General features: G+C 44.9%; 1 pseudogene; it reads left to right on the top strand.

Annotated features, from left to right (window-relative positions):
* Positions 1-17,770: 17,770 nt before the first annotated feature.
* LOC121282881 lies at positions 17,771-19,988 on the top strand (annotated as a pseudogene).
* The last annotated feature ends 265 nt before the right edge of the window (positions 19,989-20,253 follow it).

Raw genomic sequence — 20,253 nt, 5'->3', positions numbered from 1 at the left:
AAGGAAAATTCAATTTTATTTTACAAGTACATTAAGAATAAGAGGATAACTAGGGAAAGACTAGGGCCCATTAAGGACCATAGTGGTAATTTGTGTGTGGAGCCGGAAGATGTAGGTAGGGTTCTAAATGAATACTTTGTGTCAGTGTTCACAAGTGAGAGGGACGATGTGGGTGTGGAAATCAGGCAGAAGGACTGTGATATAATTAAAGAAATTAGCATAGAAAGGGAGAATGTTCTGAGTAGCCTGGCAGGCTTAAAAGTAGATAAATCTCCAGACCCAGATGAAATGTATCCCAGGTTGTTGAGTGAGGCAAGAGAGGAGATAGCAGGGGCGCTGGCAATAATTTTCAATACCTCTCTGGCCACTGGAGAGGTGCCAAGGACTGGAGGACAGTAAAAGCCAATGTGGTAACCTTATCCAAGGAGCGAAGAAGGGATAAATCAGGGAACTACAGGCCAGTCTGTCCAACCTCAGTGATGGGGAAACTATTGGAAGCAATTCTGAGGGACAGAATTAATCTACACTTGGAGAGGCAGGGATTAATCAAGGACAGTCAGCATGGTTTTGTTAAGGAGAGGTCATGTCTGACCAATTTGATTGACTTTTTTGAAAAGGGGACCAGGTGTGTAGCTGAGGGCAATGCATTTGACGTAGTCTACTTGGACCTCAGCAAGGCTTTTGATAAGGTCCAGCACTGGAGACTTATAACAAAGGTAAGAGCCCATGAAATCCAAGGCAATTTGGCAAAATGGATCCTGAATTGGCTGAGTGGCAGGAAGCAGAGGGTGATGGTGGAGGGGTGTTTTTGAGACTGGATGCCTGTGTCCAGTGGGGTGCTACAGGGATCAGTGTTGGGTCCCTTGCTGTTTGTGGTATATATAAATGATTTAGACTTGAATATAGGAGGGTTGATCAGTAAGTTCACAGATGACACGAAAATTGGTGGGGTGCTAAGTAGTGAGGAGGATAGCCTTAGATTACAGGAGGATATAGACAGGTTGGTCAGATGGGCTGATCAATGGCAAATGGAACTTAATCTGGATAAGTGTGAGGTGATTCACTTGGGCAGGACAAACAAGGCACGGGAATACACGATGAATAATAGGACCCTGGGAAGGATCGAGGATCAGAGGGACCTTGGTGTACATGTCCACCAGTCTTTTAAGGAAGCGGGACAGGTATATATGGTGGTTAAGAAGGCATATGGGATACTTGCCTTTATTAGCTGGTGCATAGAATATAAGAGCAGGGAGGTTATGCTGGAGCTGTATAAAGCGCTGGTTAGGCCACAGCTAGAGTATTGCGTGCAGTTCTGGAATCCGCATTATAGGAACGATGTGATTGCACTAGAGAGAGTGTAGAGGAGATTTACCAGGATGTTGCCTGGGCTGGAGAGTTTTAGTTATGAGGAGAGATTGGATAGACTGGGGTTATTTTCCTCGGAGCAGAGGAGATTGAGGGGGGACATGATTGAGGTGAATAAAATTATGAGGTGCATAGATCGGGTAGACAGGAAGGAACTTTTCCCCTTGGTAGAGGGATCAATAAATAACCTGGGGGGCATAGATTTAAGGTAAGGGGCAGGAGGTTTAGAGGGGATGTGAGGAAGAATTTTTTCACCCAGAGGATGGTGGGAATTTGGAACTCACTGCCTGAAAGGGTGGTAGAGGCAGAAACCCTCATAACATTTAAGAAGTATTTGGCTGTGGACTTGCGATGCCATGGCATACAAAGTTATGGGCCTAATGCTGGAAAATGGGATTAGAATGATTAGGTACTTGTTTAACCAGTACAGACTTGATGGGCTGAAGGGCCTTTTTCTGTGCTGTAGACCTCTATAACTCTATGCTAGCAATAGGTGGGGACAAAGGAGAGATTGACAAAGATGTCATGAACTAAAGGACAAAGGGAGTGTTAATGGCAGTGGCAAAGGCTAAAAAAGCGCTGATAGTGGCGTAAAGATAAGAAAGCAGAATGTGATAATAGAGGAACAAGGGTAGCATTGTGTGAAAGAACAATATGGAACAAGTAACAGATGGTCCTTTTGGAGGTGGGTAGGGGGAGGGGCATTGGTGGGAATAAAAAGGATATAAAATGGGATAGAAGGGGAGATAAAAACAGGATAAAATCATGGATAAATGAATAAAAATGAAAATAATAGGATAAAAATAAAAACGAATTTAGAAAAAGGGGATTTAAAAAGGGGTGAGGATAGAGGAGAGAGCTCACGGTCTGAAGTTGTTGAACTCAATGTTAAGTCTGGAAGGCTGTAAAGTACCTAATTGGAAGATGAGGTGCTGATGCTCCACTCTGCATTGGGCTTCACTGGAACATTGCAGCAGGCCAAAGGAGGACATGTGTGCATGAGAGCAAGATGGTGCATTGAAATGGCAAGTGACTGGAAGGTCTGGTCGTGCTTGCAGACAGACCTTAAATTAAAGGCTGTTTTTGCCCTCTCAAAAGTTAAACACAGACTTGTCCACAAATCTGTCTGGTAGCTTGGGGCAATTTTGATACTCAGTCTTTTAAAAATCAGTTCAAGGTCTTTTTTTAAATGTAATCTTAAAATAGTTTTAAAAATTTATAATCCTCATGAATGCACGAGCATAATAATGTGAATATTTAATTCATGTCTTAAAGTAACGTAGTTTCATAACAGAGCAAGAGATAATGCAGGTTCACAATATTTAAGAGAAATTAATCAATAAGAAGACAAAGCTTATGAAGCAAATGAAATTAGCTGATCTCTTTAACAAAGCATTCCAGCAAAGTGCTATTGACCTGACTTCAACTTCCACTGCAACTTCTAATACAATTTCCATTCTGGAAAATCCTATTGCTGGCCCGTCACCAACCCCAGTCATTCCAGCTGAGCCCTGTCCCTCAAGCTCAGCCTTCAGCCAGAGTATTTAATAAGTACAAAACAACTTACTATTTTACTTTGTTTCAAGCTTTAGGTATACACTATTCTGCAATCATTTTCATACATCATTAAAAAAAATGTATTTACTTTATTTTCATGTCTGTCTTCTTCATTGTGTTTGGTTTAGAATAGGCTTTGATTTTATAAGCACTAAGATAAAGGCAAAATTCTGTGGATGCTGGAAATCTGAAATAAAAACAGAAAATGCTGGAAAAACTCAGCAGGTCTGGCAGCATCTGTGGAGAGAGAAACAGCATTAATGTTTTGAATCTGTATGACTCTTCTTCAGAGCTAAAGAGAAGTAGAAATGTGATGGATTGTACACTGTTTAAGAGGGGGTGGAGCAGGTGGAACAAGATAGAAGGCGAGAGCTAAGGAGAGATTGAAAAGATGTCATGGACACAAGACAGGGGGAGTATTAATGGTAGGGATAAAGAGTTAAGAATGTGCCAATAGTGGCATAAAGCTAAGATAGCAGAAGGTGTTAATAGCAGAACAAGGGTCAGCAATCTGTGAAAGAACAACATAAGGACAACTGACAGGTGGCGTTATGGGGGGAGGGGAGGTTTGGGGAAGAAGTATTAAAAAAATGAACAAATAAATACAAGAATAAAAGAAAATTTAAACAAATAAATAAAAATAAATAAATAAAAATTGGATTAAAAAAGGGGTCAAGAGGGAGGAGAGAGTTCATGGCCTGAAGTTGTTGAACTCAATGTTAAGCCTGGAAGGCTATAAAGTGCCTAATCAGAAGATGAGATGCTGTTCCTCCAGTTTGCGTTGGGCTTCACTGGAACATTGCAGCAGGCCAAGGATGGACATGTGGGCATGACAGCAGGGTAGTGTGCTGAAATGTCAAGATAAAGGACTGATGCTTGTGGACTGATCGAAGATGTTCTGCAAAGCGGCCACCCAGTCTGCCGTTAGTCTCCCCAATGTAGGGGAGACCGCATTGGGAGCAGCAAATACAGTAGACAAAATTGCAAGTAAAGTGCTGCTTCACCTGAAAGGAGTGTATGGGGCCTTGGACAGTGAGGAGAGAGGAGGTAAAGGTGCAGGTGTTGCACCTTATGCAATTGCTTGGGAAGGTACTGTGGGAAGGGGATGAGGAGTTGGGGGTTATGGAGGAGTGGACCAGGGTGCCACAGAGGGAATGGTCCCTAAAGAATGCTGACAGGGGGGTGAGGGGAAGATGTGTTTGGTGGTGGCATCATGCTGGAGTTGGCGGAAATGGCGGAGGATGATCCTTTGAATGCAGAGGTTGATGGAGTGAAAAGTGAGGACGACGGGGATCCTATCATGGTTCTGGGAGGGAGGGGAGAGTGTCAGGGCAGAGGTGCAGGAGATGGATTGGACACAGTTGAGGGCAGGGTGTGAGGAGCTGTAGTCAAGGTAGCTGTGGGAGTTGGTGGGTTTGTAATGAATATTGGTGGACGGTCTATCACCAGAAATGGAGACAGAGAGGTCAAGAAATGGAAGGGAAGTGTTGGAGATGGACCATGTGAAGGTGAGAGAGGGGTGGAAATTGGAAGCAAAATCAATAACTTTTTCCAGGTCCAGACGAGAGCGTCTAACAGCATCTATATAGTCATTGACATACCAAAAGAAGAGTTCTGGGAGAGGGCCTAAGTAGGACTGGAACAAGGAATGTTCCACATACTCCACAAAAAGACAGGCATAACTGGGACCAATGCAGGTACTCATAGCCAAACCTTTTATTTGGAGGAAGTGAGACAAGTTAAAGGAGAAATTGTTCAGTGAGAGAACAAGTTCAGCCAGACAGAGGAGAGTGGTGGTGGATGGGGATTGTTTGAGCCTCTGTTCAAGGAAGGAGTGGAGAACACTCAGTCCTTCCTGGTGGGGGGATGGAGGTGTAAGGGGATTAGACGTCCATGGTGAAGAGGAGGCAGTTAGGGCCAGGAAATTGTTGATATGACGTACGGCACCAGAGGAATCACAAATGTGGGTAGGAAGAGGCTGGATAAGGGGAGAGAGAATGGAGTCAAGATAGGAAGACATACAGACCTCTACCTTGCAAATGCTGAGTGCCAACTCTCAGACACTTCTTCCTGCCTTCCCCTGGACCATGACTCCACCACCGAACGTCAAGCCATTGTTTCCAGGACTGTCACTGACCTCAACTCATCTGGAGATCTTCCCGCCACAGCTTCCAACCTCATAGTCTCCCAATCCCTCACTGCACACTCCTACCTCCTTCCCAAATCCACAAACAGAACTGTCCAGGTAGACCCATCGTGGTAACAAAGAGAACAGAGTCAGAATAAATGATTAAATAATTTAGCCACAGAACTACTACAACAGTATTTTCCATTTATATGGCACCTTTAATGTCCCAAAGTGTTTCACAGTGGTGTTACCAAAGAAAATGTAACATTATGCCACATAAGGAGTTATTCAGAAAGATGACCAAAAGTTTGGTCAAAGAGCTGGGTTTTAAGGAATGTCTAATAGGAGGACAGAGGTAAAGAGGTGAAGAGGTTTAAGGGAGGGAATTCCTGAACTTAGGGCCCATGCAGCTGAAGGAGGGGCCACCAATTGTAGAGTGATTAAAATCAACAATGTGCAAGAGGCCTGAATTGAAGGAGCTCAGATATCTCGGAGGAATGTGGTACTGGAGGAGATTACAGAAATAGGGAGGGGTGAGGCCATGGAGAGATTTGAAAACAAGGATAAGAATTTTAAAATTGAGATGCCGCTTAACTGGATCTCTCTATGAGCATGAACAACATAATCCCAGACTCCCAGATTTAAAATGTACCACCAAGATGTAATCATTCTCATAATATTATTGGAATTTACTGTAAAATAGAGTCATAGTGGGATGTGTCTATTGGTGTCTGTGTGTGTGTGTAAGACTTAATTGTATTAGAGGCAGCTAATCTGGGTGCTTTGATATAAGAGGACTTAGTTTTGAAATGTTAATTAGGTAAACATGGGGAAGCCTAGAAACATAGATGTCAAGGGAACATGTGCATTTTTAATTATACCCAGACTAGATTGTTTTCAAAAGAGGGAGTGAAATGGGTCAACTCAAAGGTTACTGGTAAATCTTAGTGCTTTGAGAGGTTTCTATTATCAGGGAGATAAAGTCCAAAGACATAGAGCAGAATTCTGCCCTTGGCGTGTGGGATTGGCGGGGGGCGGGCGGGGGCAGTGGTGAAGCCGACCACCGCCTACAATCAACAGCACGCCGCGATTTCATGCCTGCGGGTCAATTAAGGCCCACCCAGCGTGAGCGGCTGTGCTGAGCGCTGCCTGTGAGGGCAGCAGATGGAGGGCAAGCAGGCCTAGTGCGAAGTTCGTGCATGCGCACGGAAGAATGCTAAATAATCTCACTGAGGCACAGAGCTGCCTCAGGGAGATGAAAAATATATTGAAAAAATTGTTAAACAACGGAAAAATTTAATTAAAAATTAAAGTTTTTATTCCATTTCTTTTTGCTTTTAGAAACCTCATCCCACCCGTGGGTGAGAGTTCCAAAAACATGCAAAAGCCGCTTGGCCTTCTCACCTTCCCGTCAACCGTTAGGTTGAACGGGCAGTGAAAAATTAAGGACATTTGATAATTTAATCGCCTTAATAGGTCTTTTAATTGTCAGTGGGCACACTGCTGGCCCCAGCATGGGCTGCCAGCTGAAATATCAGACGACTTCGTATTGACATCGGCACGCTCGGCTGATATCAACGCGCATCATTTCATGCTCGGTTGGGTCAGGCGCGCGCCGTCCCGCTGAGCTAAAAATTCTGTCCACAGTGAAACAAAGAGGAAGATATGTATAAAGGAATGAACACTGTTTGTAAGGGAAGGCATTTTAAGATCTTACAAGTGTGGAAAAGCTTTCAGAATCTATGCCTCAAGCTACTGTCTCCAGGACAAAAACAGAAATACCTGGAAAAACTCAGCAGGTCTGGCAGCATCGGCGAAGAATAAAGTTGATGTTTCGAGTCCTCATGACCCTTCAACAGAACTCAGGACTGAAGTGAAGAGAACTCACTTTGAATTTGACTTATTCAGGATGTCATGTTTCTTTGCCTGGGTCTTTTAAAATCTATGGGCTGAATTTTCTCATTATTGCACTAAGTGCGGTAACGGGCTGGTAAAATGGAGTCCTACCCGCTGATGAAAATGGCGGGTTTTCACACTGTATCTTCCCAAGTCCGCCTCATTATATATTCCCGTTTCCATGGTGGGCGGGCTCTCATTCACCTGCTCGCCATCACCCCGCTGTTGCATCATGCTGGCCGCCATCTTTAAAGGCAGCCTCCAGAAAAGGCGCTCATCGCCACCAGCTCACCACCGCTGCCCAGAAGTCATGGCCAACAAAGGAGAAAACACTGCCGTCCCCCTGCTTCAATGACAGGTCCCTCCAGCAACTGCTGGATCCAGTGGAGGCCCACCGGGATGTGCTGTACCCCTCTCTGGCCACAGGATTGGGTAGCAATGTCAGTAACCCGGCTTGGGAGGCGATAGCAGCGGTGATCAGCATGAACGCCCTGCAGAGGATGACAGCCACCCAGTGCCGCAAAAGGATGAATGATCTCTTCTGTTCCACCAGGGTAAGTTACTCTTATCATTGCTCCCAACTCACACACTCACAAAGCCATCACACATACACTGGGCCCTCGCTCACTGCCAGTGCAAGGGACATTACCATTCACTATTTCACACACAGTGTCATTGTCCTCATCCCATCCATGGGACCACTCACCACCCACACAGGCCAGGCATACTTATCACCTGGCCTGGCAGGCGTCCTGATACACTCTCCACATCTTTATCCATGCAGGACAAACTGGCTCACAACAGGGGTTAAAGATCGCAGGCAGGTGGGGGGATGCGGAATTCAAAGTTCTGACAGAATTTGAAAACAGAGCCATCCAGCTGGCCGGTGATGACCAGGACCAGTCCTGTGCTGATGTTGAGGTTGGCGTTGCTCCACCATGTGAGCATCCAGCAGTGCAACATCCACCAGATAACCATGCCAGGAATAATGTGTCCTCTTCACAGGCCACTGCCATGCATTAATTATCTCCCATTGCTTTTGAAGACGCCTCTGGAAAGCAGCAGATGGAGTCCATGACCCAGAGCCTTGAAGCAAGCTCCAAAGAAACCTCTGAAGAGGAATCTGAAGGCACCCTCCCAGAAGTCCCATCACAGCGCTCACCCACACCCTCCACCACAGCAGAGACACACACCCCGGTGGGACCTAGCTTTAGAATAGCCTCGAGATCACAATCTGGTGAGCATACTGCACTTTCCGATCCACAGCAGGTGGAGGCAGGGACTTCCCAGGTCCCCAGGACTCAGAGGACTGCTGGAGGCCAGAACGTTGCTGAGTCCGAGTCAGATGACCATCCTCTGGACTCGGTCATGTCACAATTGCTGGAGCTGCAAAGGCAAGCTCGGGAACAACAGGAAGGGATGTCCGCTGCACTCCTCAGATTGCAAGGCACGATGGAGGAGTCCGTCTGTCTTCAGGCTGAGGTGATAGCGCCGGCATTGCAATGCACCGAGTCAACACTGGCAGGATGGCAGCTACCATGGAGACTTTGGTCCAGGATGTCACTCCTGCACTGCTGCACGGGCTTAACACAGCCATAGTTAGCCTCCAACAGTGTGTATGCGAGAGGGGTGATGGGCAGCTCGTTCTCACTCCAACTACTCCCTCCACTCACTGAGTCAGCCAGGGGCCCTTGGGAACCCATAGGGAGGAGGATCAGCAGTTGCATGCTTTTGGGGCATCCACGCAGGTGACTCTGGGAGTGACTGGCCCATCTCACACCCCTTTTCCTGTGACTTCTGCAGATCCAGCTTCACAGGCTGAGGAAGGTGCCTCTGTCACAGCAGGACCCAGAAAGCAGGCCGGGGCCCTCCAAGTCTCAGTCCTCCAGAGGACGTCTGCCAATGTCATCACAGGCAGAGCATCACAGTCAGCAGGCTGCCTCCATCTCTGCAGTGGATGTTCGGGGAGCACCAAGATGTAGCGACAGTTGGGAAAGTTAAGGAGTTGCACAGCCTGAGCACAAGTGTTAATCACTTGTACATATCTCCTAAGAATGTCTCCCTGCCCATGGATCCTTGTTCTGATGAGCAGTGTTCTTGTCACTCAGATGTGAAACCTTTCTGCACAAGATAAAAGGCAGGTGTCTCAGTCCAGGGCCTTTTCCCTGTGCTCAGACCACAGTGATGGCCCCGCTTCACACTCTCTGGAAACATTACTGATGTCTGCACCATGGCGGTGCTGGTCATTGCTGCCAGAATGTAGTGGGCAAGCACCACAGAGTTCTCTCATGCTCTCTGTGTGCGCTCAGCACCTTTAAGGTGGGGCTGGACCCCATCACACCAGCATCTGCAGTCAGTGATGATGTGCACCAGTTCCTGAAGGGTTGAGGTGCTGAAGGCAGACACAGCATCAGATGCATCTAAGTTTCATGGCGGCGTCTCTGAGATGGCCCTGATCATGGAGCGCAAGCGAGCTGCCCTCAGCCAGACAGGAGCCAGACATTCTCAGAGGCTATGTGAAGATCTATGGAGTGTCCTCACTGCATGTTGTCATCATCTTCCTGTGATCGAGCGACCATTAGGGCCTCCACTGCATCTCTGTGACAGGAGCATTCTCACAGATGGTATTGGCGCTGCCATAAGCCAGACTGGGGTCAAACGTTCACAACTGTGATGTGAGGATCTATGGGGACACCTCACTGCATGTCGTCATCATCCTCCACAAATCTGGCAGCTACGAGGGCCTGCCGAGCATGCCTGCCTCATCTAGCCAGTGGGAGAGCTTCATCTCCGTCATTGTCACCACTGAAGACCCCCTCACCCTTATCCCCGTCGGCATGCTCCTCATCAGAGGAGATGTGCAGCTTCTCCATCTCCTCCCTAGCCAGCTCTTCACCCCGTTGCAGCGCCAGGTTGTAAAGGGTGCAGCAGACAATGATGATGCATGACACCCTCTGCGGACCATATTGCAGGGCTCCACCAGACCTGTCCACATCTTCAGCATCCCGGTCTGCTCCACCAAGTTGCGAGCTGCTGTGTGAGCCTCATTATAGCGTCGCTCTGCTGCAACCTGAGGCCGCTGCATGGGTGTCATCAGTCACGGCCTCTGCGTGTAGCCCTTGTCCCCAAGGAACCAACCCTGCAGCCTCTGTGGACCTTGGAAGACTGCATGGATCTGCAAGTGACTCAGGATGCATTTCTGATGGTCGTATACCAGCTGCATGGTCAGTGAGTGGAAGCCCTTGCAGTTGATGAAGTCCACTGAGTGTAACAATGGAAACATAAGCACCACATGAGTGCAGTCAATTGTACCCTGCACCTATGGGAATCCCAAGCTCAGGGTGAATTCAATGGCCCTTGCATCCTGGCTGTCCTGTTCCTGGCTAAAATGCACGAAGTTGTGTGCCATGGAGAAGATGGCATCAGGGATGTCATGGATACATTTGTGGGTGGCGGCTTGTGAAATCCCACAGAGGTCACCTGTGGAGGCCTGACAGGAGCCATTGGCATAGAAATTGAGTGCTGAGGTCACTTTCACAGCCACTGGCAATGGATGCCCTCCATGACCCCTTGGTGCAAAGGCCCGCAGTAAATGACAGATGTGAGTCACCAGGTGCCTAGACATGTGTAGCCGTCAGCGACACTAGTTCTCAGTCATCTGCAGGAATGGCAGGCGGCGTCTACACACCCTGGGTGTCACTAGGTGCCGACCAGCCACGGCTCGCTCTCACTCCTGGGGAACGTGTACAGGAGCCCCTGCTGCTCCTTCTTCATGAGGTTGCTGCTCCTGCCTTTGCGTGGCCAGGTGCCTCAGTCACTCTCTCCTCCGTCTTCTACGGTGTCTGTAGGCCATCAGGCATACAGCTAGGTCACCAGGCTTCATGGTCCTGAAATGGTTCTCCTGCAGCATGAAAGAGAGAGAGATGTGGTTATCGTGACTGTATTTAGCACCTTTCCTGGCCCTGTGTGACTGCCCCTTAATGCTTCCCAGAGAGTGCTGGTCACCCCTTGGATGGCCAGAGATGAGTGCACTGCGTGGCTTCCCTGTCAACCTACGACACAGGTGACACTGGTCCAAAGCAGGATGCTGAGATTGCAAGGGGCTGTGAGCGCCTGTAGCAGTGACTGCTACATGGCCAGTGTTGGCGAGGAGATTGTACAACATGTGCAGTCCAACTGCTCCACGGTCCAATAAAGTTGTGGTCGACCTGAAGTCTGTGCCGGGGGTGGGTGGGGGTGGGGTAAGGTATGGAGTGCTTGGTGGCCCTTTGGTGCCCCCGCGTTGCTTGCATAGGCGGGCAGGCTAGCAGCCTGACCCCAATCATATCACTGTGGCTGCGCCTGATCTGCCTTAGTTGCTGAGGTATGGTCAGTTTATACAGGTGACCCTGATGTGTGGCCATTTCCCTCGCTTACCCTGCCCCCCAGCTCAGTTGCCGGTGCGCGGGATGCAACACCAGGGCAGCACTTGACACCCCCCCTCCCTGCTGACAATGGTCACCTCCGAGGCTGGCCAGCACTTGCCCCCAGACACCCCCCACACCTCAGCAGTCGCCTCCGGGGCCAGGCATCAGTTTCCCCCCTCCCTGATGCCCCTGAGGCCTGTAAACAACAGGCAAGCTGTGGTGAACGCTGCTGCTCACTCACCTCAGTTCCCCCAAAGTGAAGGCCGCCAAGTGCATGTCGCCTGTGTGCTGTTGTGAAACACGTCGGCATGCTTACCCACTGACATAGACGGACGATACGGCAGGGTTCCAAGAGCCTGGTGGGATGGCCTTTTAATTACATGTAGATGTATTACAATTAGCTCCCCGCCGACCAATGGTGGGAAATGCGGCCCACCGTCAGTGGGCTGAGTGGAAGATCACAACCTGCCTTCATGCTGTTGTGAAGTGGGTCCAGCCATATTTTCTGCGCACACCACCGCTGTCAGCGGGTTCGAAAATTCCACCCTATGTGTCTTACTGTTGCCTTAACGAAAGTGTAACTGGGAATTAAATTGATTAGGGGATTTAAAAGTTATCATAGTAATAATTTGTACATCTATTTATGTACTTAAAATCATTTCTCTTTTAATTAATGTTTAATTTAGCTTTATAAAAACCTATTAGACTTTACGGGTCTTATTACTACTGAATTCAAGTCAGGTATCTCGAAATTTATACAAACTGCAAACAAGTTGTGGCAGTTGTTTCAAGTTTCCCTTTGAGATTTGAATAACTCAGCATTTACCATCGGCTGTGCCATAGCAAAGGCAAAATCTTCTTGGTCCCACATAGAGGCAAGTTAAAAGAAAGGGCTGGGAGCAAACCTGTAGATTAGGGCGGTTTGGTGAGCCAGTGAGTCCCCTGCCTCTGGGGGTCTTAACAGAGGCGAGTGAACAAAAGAAGTCCCAGAGTTGGAGCAGCCTCCCATTGAGTGTCAAGCACTCATGACAGCTCTGTAAAGGCAGCATCCCGGTGGCAGGCTGGGTAGCCATGAGAGCCAGAGGCTCCATTTCCCAATGCCCGAACCACAGGTATGAAAAGTCACAACTCCGACCCAAATGAATCCACAGAAGGGGCCTCCTCCCCACTCCTTGATGGGCCTACTGACTTCGACTTTCATCATTCATAAAATTGTTGTGTGCCTCCATGTTGCTCTCCCAGATGCCTGAACAGTGCCTACCTCTCCCACCTTTCCAAGGCTGCCAAGCCTCTGATTGGCCTGACATCTCAGGAGCCCGACTGTCATCCTTAATTGGACGGGACTCACAGACCATCAGGTTTGGGACTTACATTTGTCTCGACAGAAGATTATTTTCAAAGATGATAAGATTCCACCCAAAGTGAGCAGTTGAGTCATAAGAATTACAAGTTTCAACTGCAATTTCCGGTTCATGCTGAATTAACTCGTACCAGGCTGGCTGATGGTGGAGTACTGCAATTGGCCTTCACGATCTTTGTCCATGGGTTAGAAAAAGGAAAATTGAGAAAGGGTCCTGATCGGTGAAATGTGAGTGTGGGAGTTTGTGTATCTGTGTGAATGAATGAGTGTGGAAGTGTGTATGTGTGTGTGTGAATGTGTGTGGTTTGTAAGTCTGTGAATGTATGAATGTGTGTGTATGAGTCTAAATATGTGCGAGTGTGTGTGTATGTATGAGTATACATATGTGTGATCTGTCTGTGAATGTGAGAATATAACAGTAAGGAATGGGACCTTTAATAAATGATACTTTTCAGAATTTGTATAGAATTCTTATGGAATTTGTAGGCATAGCATAAGGCCACCTTGGCAGAGAAACTGTTTTCTTTTTCTCTCTGGAAAAACTCAAACAGTCCTTAGAAATGTCGAGGTCTCTTGGTTGTGACTTCCATGCTGACATTCCAAAGTCAAAAGGATGGTACCTTGTATACCCTTTTCTCTATATGAGTGTCTAGCAAATGGCCCTCAGCATGAGGTAAATTAAAAGTGACCTCAAGCTAAAGTGCTGGACGGAGGGGGAGATGACTACCCTGACATCTTGGGTACCTGTCCTGTATTCATTGGTTAGAAATGTTCAAATCAGTGATTGACAAAAGGTGGATTACCAGCTAGCTCCTGGAAGTATATTAACAAATATTTGGAATCAGGGAGCAGTCCTTGTCAGGCAGCCACCTCCTTCAAATGGAAGATGGACCAGGGAAGATGGAGGAAGACCGGGGGCTGAGTTCCCAAACACTTCAGGAAGAGAGTAGAATGCTGCTGCCACAAGATGCTGAGATCAACTGTGCCAATTGCCTATTTTTCCTCTGGGATCAGTGAACTCATCTGTCTCGGGTTGTACACTTTTCCTGTCTGTTTAACTAATGCATCATACATAAACTGCTGCTTCTTAATAAACTACCTTAAAATCACTTAGGAATTTTTGACTGCCTATCTTAGATAATCTATGATTCTCAAACCCAAAATCTTACAAACTGGTCAGAAGTGGGATTCACAGTAGTCAAGGTATTATTGGCTTAAAATTTGAGAAGCAACAGTCATAGGTTTTAGTTAAATGCGTAAGGAATAGTTATTAAGTGAAGCTAGGAGTCACAATGGCATTGACATATGACTGATTAGAGTCTGACTGAGAAAACAGGCACGCTTGGAGCTAGAGGTACCCTGGGAGCTGTAGAAGAGTGTGATGGAGATCACGAGTGTATTGTTGCTAGGTTTTCTAAAGAGGTTCAGAGAGGCAAGATTAAGTTAAAAAAGATCCAGAATAAGTTGGTCTACAGTGCACATGTGTGTGCCTTACAGCTGGATAAAATATACAAGGAGTTAAGGGAACGTGTTGATAAATTGCAAAAGGAAAATGATGGCTGGGAGCAAAGCATTGCTGTTCTGCACTATCAGTTCTGCTGAGAACAGGAGGCACATGATAGAGTGTGTTATACAAGGAAAAAACTAGACCAAACACTGGAATAAAATATTGATTTACAGACAGAAAATATTAGACTAAGTTGAAGATTTAGAAGATGTAAGGGGGACTTTGAGGGAGTTAATTTGGCAGCAAAGTTTTGCCTGCCCTGAAGCAGACCACTCGTTGCGTGTAGCTAAAATCAAACAGTTTCAGGAATAAATTGATCAACAGTGGACACTCATGGCTGCTGTCTCCAAAACCAGGGCAGGTGACCCTGACCTTTTCTGGAAAAATATAATTGAAAACACTTCCCCCTCTGCTTCACCCAATGCAATGTAGGAATACCAGTCCGGAAGCAAAATCGTCATAGAGCCAACCCGCTCCACGCCAGCCTGTCCCGCAGCCATAATGCTCTGCTGGCGGGCTAAGCAAGGGCCAAGTGGGACTTCTGCTCCTCACTGAAGTGGAAAAAAAGGCTGTTTGGCTGACAGTCAAGCATCATCCAATTGGGTAAAGAGTCTTTTTGCTTTCCAATTGGTGTAGGAAGGCAGTGCGTCACAAGAACGGATGTGTTGGCCGACTAATGCCTGGAGCGTGGAGGCAAGTCATGTGATGAAACCCCCAGGAATAGATATAATCACAGTTGGCAACCCTAAAACACTATCAAGTCACTGTTAAAGCAGGATGCTCTTCATAAACATCAGAAATTCAAATAAAATCAGTTTGAGGAAGAAGCTAAAAAGATTGGAAACTTAAACATCAAGGTTACTGAGTGAAAGTATGTCTTTAAGTATCAATTAAAATCTACTTCTACAGCTGTAAAAAGGCTCTACAGTCTGTTTCCCAAAATATAAAGATACGCCCGAAGCCTTGAAAGTGTTTGGCAGAACTCCAGTTTGAATTTTTCAAAACAGTTGTAACAGAGTTAGGAAAGAAAAAAAATCAAAGACATGTTTTACGGTTAATTTCAAATGTGGTTAAGTAGCAAACATCAGAACTTGAAAATTGGTTTCAGAGGGAAATGAGATAAATATAAGAGATATGGGAAATTTTTTTTTAAAAATTACATTAAAAATGTGATGCAATTGTGTGCAAAGTTTTCTCTGCACCCCTGCACACCCCACAAACAAGCAGCGGAGTTAACCCTTTCTGCTGACAGTTGATTTTTTTAAATTTACCACACACAACCTTTGTATTACCTAACGTACAGTTGGACATTATTACATTTCAAGGTTCTAAATTTCTAAATAGAATTGGATGAGCCAACCTACTGGGCTCTTAACCAGAGCCACAATGGATGTCATTTTTCTCTGTTTTTTGAAACAGGTTTCCAGATCCACGTGAGTACTGTTGATGAAGCAAGAAATCCAGCCATCTGAGAATTAAAGCACAGCATGGTGACACTTTGGACTAAAGACTTTACCGAGTTGGCTATTATAATTCAGACCATTTAGGGACATCAGAACATAGGAGCAGGTGTAGGCCAAGCCTGCTCTGCCATTTAACTGGATCATGGCTGATCTTCTACCTCAATGTCATCTTCTCGCACCATCCCTGTATCCCTTGATGAAATCTACCGACATCTGCTTTGAACATACAGAAGATAGATATTTGTTACCTTTGTGATTTTTTTGTGATCTTCCAAGACAAAATGTTTGAGAACGGGAGCTGTAAAAGTCACCTCTAAGCTGATTGCAAACACTTCAGTCTCTGATGTAAAAGCACCATTTAAAATCACCAAGTCTGGTGTGACGGAAGTATAATAATTTTCATAATATTTTCCTGGTTTATTGTGAAGTAGGTTTATAGGGGGAAGTATAGCTGGGTCTGTCTGTGTGATTTAATTACATTTGGATTTAAGTAGACTGCAAGATTGAAATCATCAAAAGAAGCTAGGTGCTTGACATGCTAATGAGTAAACATGGATGCTGGCTTAGCATGTGGGTCTGAAGGGAATTTACATTTGTTGATAAATGAAGAGATTTGGATTTCAAGCAAGATAAGCAAGGCTAAGGAGTGTTTATTTTTCCCAAAGGTTACTGACAATATTGGCAGCATGAAGGTTTTTATATGAGGAAGATATAGGTTCAAAAACATACGGAGCAATATAATTTATATATTAAAAAGAAAGAAACATATATAAAAGAGAATGAGAGGCTATGTGGAGGAAGGCCTTGTTAGACCTAACAGGAGTGTGTGAAATAACCTTAATGAAGCCTCCAGCCATTTGTTCATGTGTCCGCTATGTAGCGAAGCTGAAGTTGAGGAAAAGCCATTTGAAATTCCATTGTCAAGTGGGTATTGTGTTAACTTGCTGGCTCTGTTTTAAAACTAAAATCTATTTTGGATGGTTGCCTTAAAGGGGGTATAACTGAGAGTCAGGTTAATTAGGAATTTTAGGAGTTATTATATTAGTAAGTAATTGTAGTCTTATATATGTGCTTGAAATCTTTTATTTTGTTAATAAATATTTTAATTAATTTTTAAAATTGCTAAAGATCTTGGTGGACTTATTACTCCTGAATTCAGTGCACACCTCTTCTTGTAATAAATACAAATTGCAAAACCATTGTGATAGCGCGACAAAGTTTCCCTTGTGGATTGGGTGTGCCTGGCACACATCATCTGCCATATCATAACAGGGGGCATAATTGTCTCTGGAATTGATAAAATAAATTGACACGAGTTGTTATTTCAAGCATTCAAAGGGTAGTTTACCTGAAGTTTAAGCAGATAAACAGATTCTAATTTTCAAAACAAACTAATGGAAAAACAGTTTAGGTGGCTTCTAGGTATCAAAAAAAGGTTTGATTCTGGAAAAAATAAATTGAATATTAACAAAACCTGCCAGCGCAACAAAACTGCTGCTTGAATTTAGAATAATTTTGAAATGCAAAACAAAAATAATATCTAGAAAAAAAGGTTTGCTTTTAAGAAAATATCATCTAGAAAAAAGAACAAAGCAAAGAAAATTTGTTTTTAACTGGGACCAAAGTGGAAATGTTTGACTTCTGTTGTATAGATATTATGAGAACATTTTATTGGTCCATAAAGTTTCTCCAGGGCTCTTGAATGAGATATGATAGTAATTAATGAGATGCCCCATTTCATAAAAGAATATAAGATAACAATAGGAAAATCATACCACTAAATGGAAATTGGAATAACTCACCTTGGGTACAGTTCAATGGAATATATCAATCTGGTATTGATGTACGTTGTAGTGAAAGGAAAGCTTAGGTGAGATTAGTAAATTGAAAACCTTCTCTTGGAGATATTTGTGTCCTTGCTTATGAAGCATTTAAGAGAAGTGAATTTGATGGACTGGCCAGTACCTGAGATATCGGGGCCAGGCAGGGGGAGAAAAGCAAACATCTACAGACAAACAGACGGACTCCCCCCTTGATCTTTTGAAAGATTATCTGAAAGTAAAGAAGGCTTATCGGACGGAACACATGTCACAATACGCACAACTTTGCCAGGAAGAAAATAAATTCAATGGTGACAGCAACGTTTCTATTTCCTTTCAGAGTTATCAAATGTTGTTTCCTTTTGAAGACAGTGAAAGCTCAGATGATGAAGTTGATTGGCAGGACACACAGCAAGATCCCCATGGACTGGATAAACCTTTGATAAATGCAGAACGAGCATTTATGGGAAAAGGCAGAGAGATTACCACCAAGCAAAATGAAGTGGGGTGTAGCAGAAGGAATATTGCTCGAATGGAAAATATGCTCCAGAATTCCAAGTTGGTGATGGAATCAGAATGGATTTGAAACTATGGTGAATGCTGGGGCTACTGGAAAGCATCAATGGCTGCATCAGCACAGGGAAAGGGTTTGTGATCTTCTATGCTAATGGCTCAAGCATGGGTGACAGAATGATACCCACAGAGTGCCATCAGAGTTTTCAAGAGCTCAAAAACCATGAGAAGCACATGAAGGATGATTTTAGATTCAAGAACCGCTTTCACCAATTGACTCCTCAAAAAAGTATTTGCATGTGGGCAGAGAAGGAAATACACAACTTGGTCAGAATGCAGGAAGCTGGAATTCCCTACCCAGAGATGGTTATCCTTAAGAAACACATTCTGATGATGTCTGTCATCTCCTAAATAAAATGATGTTAAAGTCAGCTCTGAGAATATGAAATGGGCCTACTACCAGGTCTTACATATGATGCAGCAGCTGTACACAGAATGGAAGCTCATTTATGCTGATCTGAATGTGTACAACATGCTGTGGCACATGGAGAAGATTTGGTTGATCAATGTCAGTGTTATGATCCTAGCTGAGGTTACTCCTGGACCAGCCCAATCCCAGGGTGGAACCCAGCTTGATTGATCCTAACTTTTATTTGTTTGTCTAGATATGTGGAGAGTACCTACTGAACAAAGTCACAGGAGTAGCTGATGAACTTTTAACAAGAGAATAAAAAGTATTCACCAAGAAAAGATTAACTATATTACGATACTCCTTCACCCACAACTTTACCTTTACAAATATATATACAGATTTGTAAGGATAACACAAGTTACAAAAGCTATCTTATATTTTAATGTTCACAGTCCATGTAAACCAATAGGCACCCTGTGGTCAGACATACCACACTCTGAAACCAAGTGACAGATGCCACCTCAATCAGATGCGATGGATCTCCCCTCAACTCCCCCCAGAAACTTGTCACACCATGAGCCAACTAGTCTCACTGCACTTCACCTTTCACACGAGGGCTCCCAATCTTCACTCTTCAAGATCTCGCCTTGGAATCTTCTCCCAAACTGACACTTTCTCTCAGATTCCTTTCGCAAGGGTTCACCTCCAGGGTTTCGAACTCTCCTTCTGATGCTCTTCTTCCCTGGGTCACCACATGCATTCAAGCTGTCTTCCATGCACTGTCTCTCACCAACTCAGCCGTCAACAGTACCACTACTTCACGTACCCTTGGCAAAGAGTTACAGACCTTCAGTTGTCTCTTTGCATCTTCTTCTTGCATCTTGCAAGCTGTTCTTATTTTACATCTGCTTTCTGCAGCTTTTTCCTCTATAAATTTGAAACTTGGAGTCTTTCTTTCTGCCCCTCACTCTTAACTTTGATTAACAGGACCTTTTCCAGGTTCCTGTCCTTCCTTTGACTAGAAGTTCTTCTTGGGATTTTCCCCTGTTTCTGTCTCACTCCTTTAGTCTTGGGACATTTTGGTTCTTTTGGGAAATCTGTAGTTCCCTCTCCCAGTGTCCAGTCTCTCTGGTGTCTTGGCTTCAAACTGAACTTAAAACTGCTGTTTCTTTAGTTTTTCTGTGTGTCTGTGGGAGGTACCTGCCCCTGTCTCCACTTTGGGCAACAGCCCAATTCTTTTACTCTTGTTTGTTTAACCTAGTTGCAACAGTCATAAAAAACCTCATTTGAAATGCAGGCACCTTTTTAAAGTGAAACTAAAGCTCAAATTGACCTTTCTTAACCCAAAAATACAGAAATACAAACCAAACTTAAACTTTAAAGCTAAAACCGATTCCTAACACCTACAAATACCAATATAACTTACTTAAGCTATCTCTATTTCCTAATAGTCAGTCAATTTGTGGAACCTACTGACCCTCACAGAGTCGAGTTTAGGGGCTATAAAATTGCTTCTCAGTTCTTTCGGAAGTCAGGAATTTTATTAATTCTTTCATAGGACATGGGTGTCACTGGCTAGGCCAGCATTTCTATTGCCCATCTCTAATTGCCCCTGAGAAGCTGATGGTGAGTCTCCTTCTTGAACTGCTGCAGTCCATGTGCTTTATGGTGTTTGGGAGGGAGTTCCAGGATTCTGACCCAGCGATAGTGAAGGAACAGTAATATATTTCCAAGTCAAGATGGTGTATAGCTTGGAGTGGAACTTTCAGGTGGGGGTGCTGTTCCCTTGCATCTGCTGCCTTTGTCCTTCTAGGTGGTAGAGG

Source organism: Carcharodon carcharias, chromosome 10 (genome assembly GCF_017639515.1).
Source record: "Carcharodon carcharias isolate sCarCar2 chromosome 10, sCarCar2.pri, whole genome shotgun sequence".
NCBI lineage: Eukaryota > Metazoa > Chordata > Chondrichthyes > Lamniformes > Lamnidae > Carcharodon > Carcharodon carcharias.
The sequence above is the reverse complement of the archived record's forward strand: the minus strand, read 5'-3'. Positions and strand labels throughout refer to the sequence as shown.